We start from the raw sequence: 14,161 nt of genomic DNA, 5'->3' as shown, positions 1-14,161 counted from the left end.
AAACCCCGGCCAGGGCGACCGAACGCCGCCCGGAGCCGGCGCACTAACCATTAGCCACCGCGCCTCCCATCCTGTATAGAAGTAACAGGGTTTTTTGGGCATTAAGCGCTTAAAACGACGAATGTGTTATCGTAGCAAACTGCTCTAAGATCACCTTTATATTAAAAAAATTGATTACAAATGGACTCGTACAAATCCCCACTATAGCACAAAAAATAAGAAAAAAAAGTGCTCGAATGAACATCGCGAACATTGATCGCGTAATTGGTTTCTACAGAGGCTTAGTCGTTAACACAAATTAGACCCATACGAGCTAGAATTTTCTATGATTTTGCAAATCTCAGATTTTCAACTCTGACGGCGCAGAGCCGAGTTAAACTATTCAGGACTCATAGAAATTACGAAGATCCGAGTAGTCTAATTGTTTTAGTAGAAACTCTAAACGATTGCAGTCCAAAACATACAATATTGTGCACTTTGAAAGACAGGAAAATCAAGAAACCAATTACCGCTTGAAAGAGCTGCATCTCGCGCACGACTGTTTTCTATCGGCGATTATAGTTCACGCCTGGCGAGAATTTTCTCCGATTCTGATTTGGTTTAACATCTGAATGGCGTGACGCGAAAGTGCCCGTCTGCAAGAGGGTTTAACCAATCAGCCCACTAGTGCCCTCACGTGAAAAATGCCAGAACCGATAGTGCAACCGCCCGTGACTTACTTTCGACACTCAAGTGAAAGCTACTCTGCAGATGCAAAAATCAGTACCAAATAATCTAGCCTTTATGGGTTTGCTGTTCTCGTATTTTTAAGTTTGTAAATAATTCGCTTTACCTAAAGGAGTATATTGTATCCTCGTAAAGTAAAAATAACTACGATGCTTGAGTTTTCTATGAGCGCGCGGAAAAATTTAGTGGTGAACAAGGAAGCAGTCGAGTTGACTGTCGCTCGTAAAAAATCAGGTCTGATGAGTAGCTCTAATTTGATGTTCTAGTAAAACTCAACAGAATTGCAGTCTCGAAGCATACACTATCTCGGGCTAATATTTGTTTAAGAACATCAAATTTCCGCAGAAAACTTACCGCTTAAAGAGCTGCTCTCGCGCACGACTGTTTTCTATCGGTGAATAGAAAACAGTGGGAGAACCAATCAGATTCGCGGATTTCCAATAGAACACAGCTGAGTTTCTACTAATATGAGTTAAGGTATCGCGGGAAAAAAATTACGTTTGCGTTCCAAGTGAAATTACGTGCAAACCATAAATGCTAACCCCAATAAAGTAGATATTTTATGAAAGCATATTTAATAAAGATTCTAGTTTTGAATTTTGTCTTTATCATATAGACCATAATAAGCAACGTCAGCATTTTGTTTGCAATTATGATGTTGTTGCGCAACATTAGGTTTATTTGAGAACATGTTTACATGAGCGCCTAAACTATTGTGTGGAATTTGATCTACTAGTACATATATTGGTCTAAAAGACGCTGTCTCAGATTTTATCTTTCTTGCTCCATGAATGTTTTATAACTTTTTAAACTTAAAAACCGGAAACGAGAAGCGAACGACTTTTAGAATGTCTAGGTCTATATGATCAAATCAAAATCCAAAATTACAATCTATATCCAATAAACTTTCAGAAAATACATACTTTATTGGGGTTAGCATTGATGGTCTGCACACAATTTTACTTGGAACGCAAACGCCAATTTTCCTTCCATGAGACCATGATACCTTAAATGTAAAGAACAATTGATAAGTCGCCATCATCGATAAAAAAATGTTGTCTATTCCTCCGTTTTCATAATAGTGACCTTAATGCCTTTTATTCCAAGGCGTTCAACATAGGAGCCTCTGTAAACCTCCAGTGCAAGGCCTTGGCTGATCATTAGTTGCTTACTGTACTCTACGGAATTAGTATAGCCTCCGTCATGCGCAATGAAGCATGAGCCCCATGCCTGATCCAGCTTGATAGTAAAGATAAACTGATCTGGATGAGGGCTGTCCCTTGCAATAAGCGAAGTCTGCTCGTTTAAATATTCAAGGGAATTCATGATTTCTCCAGACATCGCCTGCGTACTACTGCAAGGAGCCAATCTGTAGTAGTTTTCTTGGTCTACCGTTTCAAATCCGATGAAATTTGTTCCGTCTAGACAAGCCATAGTTGGGATCGCTGTCTTCGTTTTGTCCGATGCTGGCGTCAACATCTACTGTTATCTCAACGGTCAGCGGAGTGTTGTCTGCCAAGACACCAGCGGCCACCAAAGGAACTCTTAAAAGACGCTCGTAGTGTACTGAGCCTGCAGAGAACGTCATCTGGTCAGTTGTCGTGGATCGAGCACTATTAATGTCTTCTGCATTCGTCTCCAGCCATGATGGCGTCATAAGGAATTCCTTATATGGTACCTGTCAATAAGAAAAATAGAACTCTTAGAAATGCTTCTTTTCCTGAATGAGACGTCAGGCATTTTTAAGTTACCCTTCAGGTTCAGTTGCCCTTACACGTAGTCCGATACCCACTTATATTCCTATGTGGAAAAGAGTTCTGTGAGAATATTAAAATTGTCTTCCTCGCACGATGTTTGGGAGGTCATTGGCTTGACCCTGTCGGGAACTCAGATTTTTTCTTTGACCATCGCCATTGGCTCGATCGGGCCCGCAGGGGACTCACGCAATAGGCTTTCGACGTTCCTGATCCTAACAGTATGCAGTAGGCGTTCCACATATGAACATGTGAGCATAGTAAATGGCCTCGCTCACCATGAGTCTCCCCGTAGCTCAGTTCATAGAGTGCCCGCTGGCCGATGTTTGGGAGGACATGTTTCGATTCCCGTTGAGGACTCAGTTTTGTTTCTTTGTCCCACGCTTTGTCTCAAGCAAAAAGCAAGTTCCCCAGGGATGGAACCCCGGTAGACTTTCGATCCGGAGTCCAGTGCGTGTGCACTACACACGAAGCCCCCTCTCCCCTCCACCCATCCCTGCGCGGTACAAGAAGTATGGCATAAGATGACCTTCTACTATTACACGCAATCTCCCTTTAAAGAGACATTGTGAAAGGCAGTTACAAAAATATTACCGCAGTTTATGCCGCAAAATACAGTTGGTGTATATTTTAATTTAGTTAAATCACGGACACAAACCTTGACAGTGTAATCCATGTAGGTGTGGTCCCTTTTCAGCACATAATCCCCGGGGTGCGTATGTCGATCAGCATCGTTCAACTCACACAACAAGTGTCCAATTAGGAAATTGATGCTTTTACAGCGCTGATCCATAGAGCATTGGATGCAGCACATGCCAATATTTTTGACATTTTCTGATGAAAACACGTGATCTTTGAGATAACGTCCCCATACAGAGAGGGTGGATTTGCCTGTTTGGCATTGTTTGGTTGAATGGACCACAACGAGCAAAGACATCAACAATGGCAGCCAAAACATTGCTAAAATAAGTAAATAAAAAAGCAGTTCGTTGTGAAGGTGCTGTGACGCTTTGATAGGAAATTTGTTAGGAACGCGGCCTTAGTGTTAACTATGTCATACAGACGTCAAGAAGCCATTACAAAGGAGAGGATTTCTCTTTGTAAAAAAGATATAATTGTAGGCATCATAACAAGGACATGCCCCTTACTTAACTATCTTCTCATTATCGCAAAACTCTTCCTATGGGATTGTAGAAGGAACCAAACTATTCCAAATATTAAAGCTTTTAATTTTAAAGTTTAAATAAAATATGAAACTGACTCTATATTGCGCGTTATGCTTATTAACACTGTACTATCAGTCGTCAGTGCGGTCACAAGGGCTAAAATTTACAGCCAAATTCTCCTTGTCAAACGGCAGGGGAAACTCTTGCACTTGACTTGAACTTCATGAAAAATTAAGCAGGTCAATGTAAGGGTAGCCTGGTGGGTGCCCAGACTCATTAAGGTATCACGGAAGGATAAAGAGGAAGCCCTAAAAACGCCATTTTAAAGTTTAAAAATTTATAAAAAAAAATAATGGAGCAAGAAAAGAAAAAATCTGAGACACCAATTTTTAGACCAGTATATGTAAATCAAATTCCACATAAAAGTTTAGGCTCTCACGTAAATGTGTTCTCAAGTAAACCTAATGTTGCGCAACATCATAATAACAAACAAAATGCTGACGTTGCTTATTATGGTCTATATGATCATGACAAAATCCAAAATTACAATCTTTATTCAATATAAGCTGTCAGAAAAAATATACTTTGTTGGGGTTACCATTGATGGTTGCATACAATTTCACTTGGAACGCAAACGACAATTTCCCTTCCCTTCCGTGATACCTATAATAGCTGAGGCAGCTACAAAGAAATTAGCTATTACAAATCTATCGCCGTAAGCACAGCAAGACACATGACGGAAAGGAGAAAGTGCTTTATTTTATTTTTTTTTGTTTTCGTTAGTCATGAAGCAATTTTACAAATCGTTAATTTTTGCTAACAAGGGGAGACCAAAACAAATAATTCCTAAGCCCTCGTTAATGGGTTTTGTATCTTTTAAAGAGATGGAAACGCAAATAAAAGATAGGAAATAAAGATTACTTCAGTTCTTGATTTTTTTGTTTTCCTAGTTGCTAGTTATGAAGGACTCTTAGCCAAATGACAGCTGTTTCAAAATTTCTGTCAGGTTTGGTAATTCACTATCAGGGCGAACCTAGACAATTTCTTAGTAGTATGCACAAAGTCAGCGAGAGATGAAATTTCACACCAAGGGATGATACGAGCGAGCTTTTAAGGGAGTTTTTTTTATATTACGCTCTAAAACGCCATTTTTTGCATTCCTAAGACTGAAAAGGGTTTGTCAAGTCAAGATTTAAACTCTGGAGTGTATATGTACCTAGACTCGGCTCAAACAAAAAAACCAAAATTGTCTGTATTATTTATTACATTGGAGCATGTACACGCGTTTTCAGAAAACGTCCGTTTATTTCTCACTTTCATTGGCATCGCATTCGGTTAATATTTTCCGTAAGAAAATAAAATGCACACACTGTAATGCTTTCAATTTCTATATAAAAAATGAACCCAAGAATTGCAGACCTGATACGAATTGAAGTTACGATAATTACAATTCAAAAGCTAACCTTCTGTTTTTTTTTAGCGCAAGCATAAGCGCCAGAGCGGAAAGCCGCTCAGTTCTCATAGCTGAGCGCATGTAGGTCTTCACTTTTCTCATTCGTGGTTTCGATGGCCTCCACTAGACCATTGGAGTTCTCTTCAGTATGCGCACAAGACTTTAACCTTTGCATTTCTTCTGTAATACAAAGCCCTGACCAAACGGTAACGCAAGTAGTCGCAAGTAGTCGAAAGTTCAACTTGCGTACAGACTTACGTTTGGTGGCCGAACGCAGACGCAAGTTTAGTCGCAAGTACACGCAAGTTTGCAAAAATTCATTTAAAATGCTTCGAGGCGCAGTTCAGCATTTAAAGTAAACTGCAAAAAATGCGTTGACTTGCGATGGGCGGCCAAACGATGAAAAAAATGCGTTAACGTAGGTGCATTTTGATCTCGACCAAAGCGAGCGCAAGTCAACGCAAGTGTACGCAAGTCAACGCAAGTGCACGCAAGTCCTAGCCAAACGGAGACGCGAGTGGACGCAAATTGAAAACTTGCGTCTACTTGAGTTGGGAAATTCTGGTTCGCAATTGCGTACTTCGCGTAAAGGACTGACAGTTTCGAGAGTTCCGAACCCTCTAAGTCTGAATAATCTCACTGGCGCACACAGCATTGCCACCGTGTACCTCCTTTGCTATAACAGATTGAAACAAAAACAATTGTGCTGTTTGAGCCAACTTAAAGGAAATTTCGTCACGTCACGGAAATTTCGCAGATTTTTTGTCTAAACTGACTGTTCTGAAATTAGTGGTAGGCAACTTAGCCCATAAAAACATTATCTTTGAACATCTAAAGGAAGATATAATTAACCTTAGTTAATATGCGGATAGAAATGAAACTACGGCTATAAATATCGAGTTTTTGAAGACGCGCGGATACAACTTAAAAAGTTTAGCCTTAATTTTTCAAGTTGTAACCATTTCCATCCTAGCCATACCGGCAACCAAAGACGCTTGTTAACAGTTTCAGTACTCTAATATAGCTATGGTTAATAAAAACCGACCTTAATTTTTAGTTTTCCAACGACACAAACATACATTTTGGCTGGTGTGAATCTGTTAAAATCCGTGACAAAGTCCCTTTCAATCCTAAACGCCTCTCGCAGTATAAAATAAACAAACCTTAAGTCAGGCAGACAGTTAAGAGGAATCTCATAAAATTTTGACCCTCGTCTGCTCGGTTTGGATGTTCAGTCACGGCTTAAACACATGTATGCTGGTCGGTTGGGCATTCATTCTGTCTGTTGTTGGTGCATCTTTATCCGCTACTTATATAAGAATCTAGAAAGTTCCGGAACAACTTGGTTTTCAAATATAAAACGGCACCCACCGCGTTGTATTTCAAAAAACAATGTGCAAATTACAACTATTACAACATCATGAAATTTTAATGTGCAATCTTTGAGGGATTTTCTATTGAAATCGCTATGGTCACCTCATATTACATTATTGAAAAGAGCTCCCTCATGAACAACTTGAAAGAACATGAATGATTAATTTCCTACGCCGTTCTTTTTAATCCTTGTTTATTTTTTCTAATTAACAATTAGACTACAAGCCCGACTTTTCTATGTGAAAGAGCGAATAGTCAGCGAGGCGCAGGCGAGTAGTCTAATTGTTTTAGTAGTAGGCTCTTAAGGTATCACGGAAAGAAAATTAGTAAAATTGTATGCAAACTGTCAATGGTAAGTAAAGTATATATTTTCTGAAAGCGTATTGAATAAAGATTGTAATTTTGGATTTTGTTATGATCATATAGACCATAATAAGCAATGTCAGCATTTTTCTAGTAAATAATAAAGATGGTAACTTTTAAGCTCGGTAATAAATAATGAAGATGAAGTGTTCAACATGACACGAGCATGGGACAAAGAAAAATTCTGAGTCCCCGACGGGAATTGAACCCATGGTCTCCCAGATACCGGTTGGGCGCTCTAACCAACTGAGCTACGAGAGACTCGTTGTGAGCTGGGCCATTTACTAGGTTGATATGTGACACGCGTCCTGCATACTGCTAGGATCAGCAATGTCGAATTCATCAAGTTTGTAGTAAATAATAAAGATGGTAAATTTTAAGCTCGGTAATAAATAATGAAGATGAAGTTTTCATTCTGAGTCCCCGACGGGAATCGAACCCATGGCCTCCCGGCAGATACTGATTATGATGTTGCGCAACATAAGGTTTATTTGACAACACATTTACGCAAGCGCCTAAACTTTTATGTGGAATTTATTTGTGGCGCTTTTTTTGTGTTATTTGTTATTTCCTCCATCGTCAAATTCGCCAGAAGCGAACTTGCAAAATGAATCCTGCAAGGTAATTTACCAATCTAATACGGACCTGCCTGTTGGTTTTTGCTCGTTCCAACTTTTCCAATAACAAATAATGAAAAAGAGAGGCGGCCCCCAAAAATGAAGCGGGCGGGGACGAGAAATATTTTTTTTACTTGGCCTAAAGCGCAATTAACGTTTAACTATACGCGTACTTTATTTAACTTGCAGTCAAGTACGGATAAAACCTTTTTAAGAGTTGTTTTTGCTAATTGTAACTACCATGATTACCTGCAGGCTCGCGCCATAGAGGGAATCGGACATTGACCACTCCCGGGACAGGGCTTTCACAGCCAATGTTAACAAACACTTAAACAAATATTGTAAATAAACTAAACTTGTCCAAATGCTCCCTGACCAAAAATCTCAAGGACCTCAAGTTTTTCTTTTGGAAACTCCCACGAGTGTGAACGAGGAGCCCTGGGCGCCAGAGCAGGTGGAATCTCAGTTTCGTGGGGAATTAGAATCTGAAGATCTGTTGTCGTCAGCTTCGGTATCCTGTTGTTAAAAATGATGATGATGATGATGATGATGAGATGATGATGATGATGATGATGATAAGTCTCTTGTTTTATTTAGTTTTGATTTTCGCCTTATAACTCTATGTTCGTTCGGAGAGTTTCGTGTTACAAATACACCTAATTGAAGGAGCGTTGACCCTGTGAAAATCATAAACCATGACGATACGACTGAATGGGATTCCGGGTAAACAGCATTGTAAAGCTTAGTAATATTCCTTTTTTGACAATCCAAATTTTTCTTTTTTGAGAGCCTTGAGAGCATGATTTATGCAACCTGTCTTATTATCATGTTTATTCTGTCACAGACGAAGATTGCTTTTTTCGATTTCCCATTAAACATTTGGGTTTTAAACATGATGATAAACAATGAGATAAACCTTTTTTAATTATTTTTTTGTATTAATATTTCTTTTCAAGGCAAGAGTACAATAAGAGTGTAAAGGGTCGCATCGTTCTTGGTTTATGCTTTCGTAGGTCAACAATTCTTAATTCAGGTGTACATGTTTACAATGTAACATGTAATATCCCTTGAAAACTATCTTCAGCGAATTGTCTGCTTGGTTTTGCAAGGCTAAATTAGGCCCCGTCCACACTGACCCGGGTAAATTTGAAAACGCATCTTTTTTCCCCGGTTAGGCCAACCGTCCACACTGAACCGGCGTTTTCGTCACCGAACACGGGACTTTTCAAAAACGCTCTCCAAAGTAGGTAACTGAAAACGCCGGCTAGGTGGTGTAGAAAACGGGCGAAACCGGGACTTTTGGAAGCGCTGACCGTCCGGTGACGTTAAAAAGTCATGTATTCTCTGTCAAAACAAAAGGTTTAATTAGCTAAACAATAGCTCTTTGCATGCGGTGTTACTCGATCTGCTTACGATGAAGCGCATCGTTTTCCAATTTACCGGTACCCGGGTTAATATGGACGGAAAACATTTTACGCGGCGTTTTCAAATTTCTCCGTTTTCTAATTTACCCGGGTCAGTGTGGACGGGGCCTTATATCTTGATTCAAAAGTTATTATAGCTCTGATTACGTTTACTTCCTCCCGTGCACATGTAAACACCACTACAACGTCTCTCCGCCTGCAGATATAAAAATTGCAATGATTGAGCTGTTACATAGAAAAACGCTGATAACAAAAGTTATTTTCAATTAATAACGAGAGGTGTGCGTTAACTGACGAAAAATAAAGCCATCACAAAGCTAATATGAGCGCCTGAAAAAGTGCACGAATTTCACCAAGAGTCTCTCGTAGCTCAGTCTGTTAAAACGCCCAACCGGTATCTGGGAGGCCATGTATTGCCGTGAGGGACTCGAATTTTTCTTAGTCCGAAGCTCGCGTAGCATTTTATCTTAATCATTTATTCATCGAGCTACCATTCTACCATTTCTCACTAATTATTACACATAGTATGCTTTCGACATTGTTGAGCTTGCAGTTGCAGGACGCGTGTCACCTATGAACCCAGTAAATAGCCCAGCTCACCACGAGTCTCTCGTAGCTCAGTTGGTTTTCCTTGTCCCACGCTCGCGTAAAATTTCATCTTTAACATGTAGATACAATTGAAACACTAAATTATTAAATTAAATTATTTTACCTTTCTTGAAGGCTTCGCCCTGTGACAACAAAGAAAACAAGGTGTTGCTTTATTTCTAAAATATCTCAAATGTATCTACATCTAATAACCTTTTTATCTCAGATTGTTGTACATACCCTATGAAACCTCTCTTCAAACCTGTCCGTGTAAAATGAGGGCCCTTATGTCCTTATATTCGAACGTGAAAACTACAGCTGACAAAATATATTCTGACACAGACTACTTAAAGAGCAGAGCAGAGCAGAGCAGAGAAGAGCAGAGAAGAGCAGAGAAGAGCAGAGCGAGGTTTGCAGTTTTGTGGTATTGGCCAAATTTTCAAGCGGTATTTCGGTAATTTTAATCTTCAATTCAGCCGCCAATTGCGGTGTTGCGATATTCTTAAAACCTGCGGGATATGTTTTCTTAGCGTTTTTGGTCGACGACAGTCAGTATAAAAGCTTATTCTTTACGTTTTTAGAGTATTTTCAGGTTTGTGGTCGTTTCGGAAACAAGCTAAAACAGCATTTCGGTTCTAGATATGTGCCCACATGTCAAGCTTCTGTCTTTTCACCGTAAACAATTTTTTTTAATTAGCATACTGAACCAACGAATAGTAAAATAGTGAAATCCCGTGCGGCGTTTGATGACGTGAACCAATCAGATACCGTCTTTAGTCGAGGGCGTGCATTAAAACAGTTGGCGCCCAATTTGAATTAGATATTCAGCTTCTACGTGAGGGTGAATATAATGAAGAAAATGGCCAACAGTTTGAACACTAAAGCGCCGAAGCTTTTCACGTCTTAGCAGAACCAAGGACTGAAATAACTTTAAAGCTGTAGCTGCTCTTACTACAAAGCCACAAGAAATGATATTGGCCGAAAAATGGCAAGAAGTAATCAGATAATTCACTTTCGATTTGTACAATGAATTGTCAGTTATTCTGAGAGAGCTGAACTTAACTTCAGACCAAAACATTTCAATGTATTTGCGGGTACTTGGCCAAATAGTTAAGACAGTTTGTTGTTCTTTTCATTTCAGAGACTAGCGACCGAAGAATTTACTCACTGAAGGCAAAACAAAGCGAAACGTCTTTCAAGCAAACTTCGTGAAATAATCATGGTGCTGGGCTGTGCTGAAATGTGGCCGTTCCGGTTTAAAAGTCGATATTCATGCCAGGTACATTTGTCTGTTTATTTATGTCGTTCGTTAGTTTGTCTTTCGCCCGAAGTTTTAGTACATAAAGTTGGAAACTTTTGATAACCAATGATGAAATCGCGCCGTAAACTGATAATTTAGGTGCCGAAGAAAGACGTGAGAAAGACGTTATAAATTGTAATGACTGGTCTGAAATCAAGTATCACCTTATATTAACTTTTAATTTTTAAATTTGTTTGAGGGAAATGCTTGTAAGTCGTATTTAAGATTTGAATAGGTTAAAGAACCCTACAATCCACGCCAAACGTTGAATTTAATTATGCATTTCGGGTCGTGTGTAGCTGCATAGTATTAAAGAAACTTCAGGTGTAATAAGTATAAGGTCATATTTCATTTAGGAGGAAAAATTAACTCCTAGTTTGTTTGTTTTTTGCTGTGTCCTTTTCAGTTTGGCTCCTCCCGACCTCGTCAAGCAGTCAGTTCACTGTCCTACTGTGTTAGCAGTCCATGCCAGTATAATGTTCTCGCCCAGTGTTCTCAGCGTCGTCATGGCAGCAAAGGACGCAAGTTCTTCTTGGTGGTGGTTAGTGTGGTTCTTTGTGGGCAGGGAAGGGTGGGTAAATAGAGCTCTGGATGAACCTTACAATCTATCGGCTAACGTTCGGCTACCATTCGGCCTACATTCGGCTTATACGACTGTTTCGCGATTCGGCTTAGTTAGTTTAGTTAGAGTTGGATGGGTTGGGTTTGGGCCTCCCTTTTCCTTTCCTGGGTTTTACAATTCGGCTTCGAATATTTCATTCGGTCAATTATTCGGCACTAGGTTCACATGATGTTTCGGCTTTTCTTCGGTACACTTCGACTTTATTTCGTCAAGACTTCGGCTTGACTTCGGCTTCTGCGCAATCTCCCGCTTAGTGTTTTTTGTCAAGTTTTTTTCTTATCTAAGTTCCTTTCAATGACAGCAACATCACTGTTATTGACTGGAACTTTACTCCCTTAAATAGCAGTATTATCGCTGCTATTAACTGGGTCGTTTTCGGTTCAAGGTTCATCCAGTTAATTAAACAACTAATTAATCGATTAATTAATTTATTTAATAATAAAAGTTGTGAAACTAGAGAATGACCACTTAACACGGGAACGAAGACGGTTTTGTTTTCTCCTGTCATGTTAAGTTGTCAGTTTTCTAGTTGCAGGTAGCTAATTAGTGTAGACCCGCTCTTGCGAGTGTAGTTCAGCGTCAAGGCTTAAAGTAGTTAGCTGGGAATCTGGGACAAAGCACACATTCTAGTTAATATCGCTTACAAATTTCAGCGTAGGCAGCCTCCAAAAGCGATCCGACTGGACAATTCACCAACAAGATGCTTACTATGAGAAGATCTTATCATCTATCTAGACAGTGAAGGGACTGAGGGGATAACCCAGGAGTCACTTATAGATACTTGAGAGGCTTTTCTCGCTTAAAGGCGGTGTTAGCAACCAGACATATACATGTCTCTTTGTTAGCGTTGCCTCGTGGGAGGAGTCTTCTCAAGGAATCCGCTTGCATTGCACCTCGCAGGCGCAGGAAGCTTAGACCGTCTACAAATTGTAGGCGTTGGTAGACTTCACTTACGGCGGAGCAACTGGAGCGCCACTTGGAGACTGGATTGTCACAAGCTTACTTGATAAACAGTTGTTAAGACCTCTTAAGTTATATGTTACTAAGGCCTGGAGAAAGGAGAGCCAAGATCGACCTCGCGCAGTAGCAAGACAGTAATAGAGTAAATTAGCTAGGTAGACGCAACATCGACGAGCCAAGACAATCATAGCGCCGGCCACGCAGGCTAAGACAATCAGGACAAGTGAAACAAGGAGATAACATTGGAAACACGCATGGATAACGAGGACATATGAAAAAAACAGCATCCCTTTTCATTGCATCTGAATTGATAGAGAAGAAAGTATAGATAGCATAAAAATAATTATTAAACCAGTATGAACCACACTGGTGAATATTGGTTTGATTTCGGGCGCTTGGATTCTCTACATAGTCTAGCAAGCATAAAAACGTGTTTGAAGATTTTCAGCTAATTACCAGATTTTCGCAAAATATGTTTAATTCACCGTGTTCACCTTTATTTACTGATGTGGTACATGCTGAAACAATTATTCATTCTGAGGTCGGTGAATAATTGTTTATTTAATTTGTTAAAGACGTTCTTAAGGAAATATAAAATCATATTTATCAAATGATAACATGAAGGTACGTTGTTGTTGGTTTGCTGTTGTTGTCTTTGCCACACGCGTGGAAAGCACGCGCGGATAAATGCTGTAATACTTTGGAAGTGCAACACGCGCTCCCTACCACAATGTTTGTTTAATTCCTTTGAGAATCAAACCTCAATTGTCTATAGTTTGAAAAGACTAACAATAAATTTACTCTAGAACGCACAAACAAAGGCGAAACGGACATTGTGGACTGTAGTGTGGGTTGCATTCCAGCGTCATACAGCATAGCCTCGCTTCGGCTTCGACTCGGAGAACGTTTCGGTTCGACTACTTTCGGGACGCTTCGAACAATGATCGGCTTTCGGCTTTCGGCTTTCGGCTTTAACAGCGAATCTACGACAAGGGCCTGGTATCGCGTTTTTCTCGATAGCAGGCCAATACGAACCCCATATAAATGTCCAAGCAGCCCTGTGTGTTCCACGAGCAGTGTCAAGTTTTACAGACACAGGAACATTCTTGGTTTCTCTGGGCACTTTTTTTTCAAATAGGAGCGCACCCCTCATGGATTACTTTAGGTCCTGTGGAATAATCTAAGGTAATGTACCTAGAAGTATTGTAATATTCCTTTAAGCATAGTAGGGACTAACATTTATGACTAGTGTACAGGCATTTTTAACCAATTTTTCGTTGTTGTTGTTGTTGTTGTTGTTTACAGAATACATTAAGATAAATCAATGAAGGTAACAGAGAGTTACCGAAAATTCAGTTTTTTATACGTTTTTACCAACTTTTTAAGATCAGATACAAACCAAATTTTATTATGTCAAACACTGATCGCCCAAATAACACATACACAGAAGGTTTATACTAAAGATTTTTTTCCCGTCGGGGCTCATTTTCGGGAGCAAAAACGACCGACATGAAACAAGAATTTGAGAATAAAAATTACGTTTCAGTTAACAGTGTGTTTTGTCGATACTTTGTGAGTGTCTTTTGTCTGGATGAATAACTAACGCTCTAAAGCATTTTTTTTTGGAGGGGGGGGGGGGGGGAGGTGAACTCTCACCGCCGCTTTAAAGCTATGCGGGGTAAGCAGGCCGTAATTATGTTTATGTTGCAAACTTTAACTTGTCCACTTTCGGGGACGTCTTTGTTGCTGTAAAATTGAATCTACTGAGCGCTTTCCAGGTGATTAAAAACTGAACGTTGTAGGCTTGTACAACG

At 39.8% G+C, this 14,161-nt stretch overlaps 1 pseudogene across 1 annotated transcript; it reads right to left on the bottom strand.

Moving 5' to 3' along the window:
- Nucleotides 1-1,449: 1,449 nt before the first annotated feature.
- On the bottom strand, nucleotides 1,450-6,378 carry LOC144662100 (uncharacterized; annotated as a pseudogene). Its single transcript, XR_013572394.1, has 3 exons — nucleotides 6,263-6,378; nucleotides 3,139-3,440; nucleotides 1,450-2,404 (listed from the first exon to the last, which is right to left on the bottom strand). The product of XR_013572394.1 is annotated as an uncharacterized LOC144662100 (transcript).
- Between the last annotated feature and the right edge of the window lie 7,783 nt (nucleotides 6,379-14,161).

The sequence above is a fragment of the Oculina patagonica genome, chromosome 8, assembly GCF_052425735.1.
Source record: "Oculina patagonica isolate OP01 chromosome 8, crgOcupat, whole genome shotgun sequence".
NCBI lineage: Eukaryota > Metazoa > Cnidaria > Anthozoa > Scleractinia > Oculinidae > Oculina > Oculina patagonica.
The sequence above is the reverse complement of the archived record's forward strand: the minus strand, read 5'-3'. Positions and strand labels throughout refer to the sequence as shown.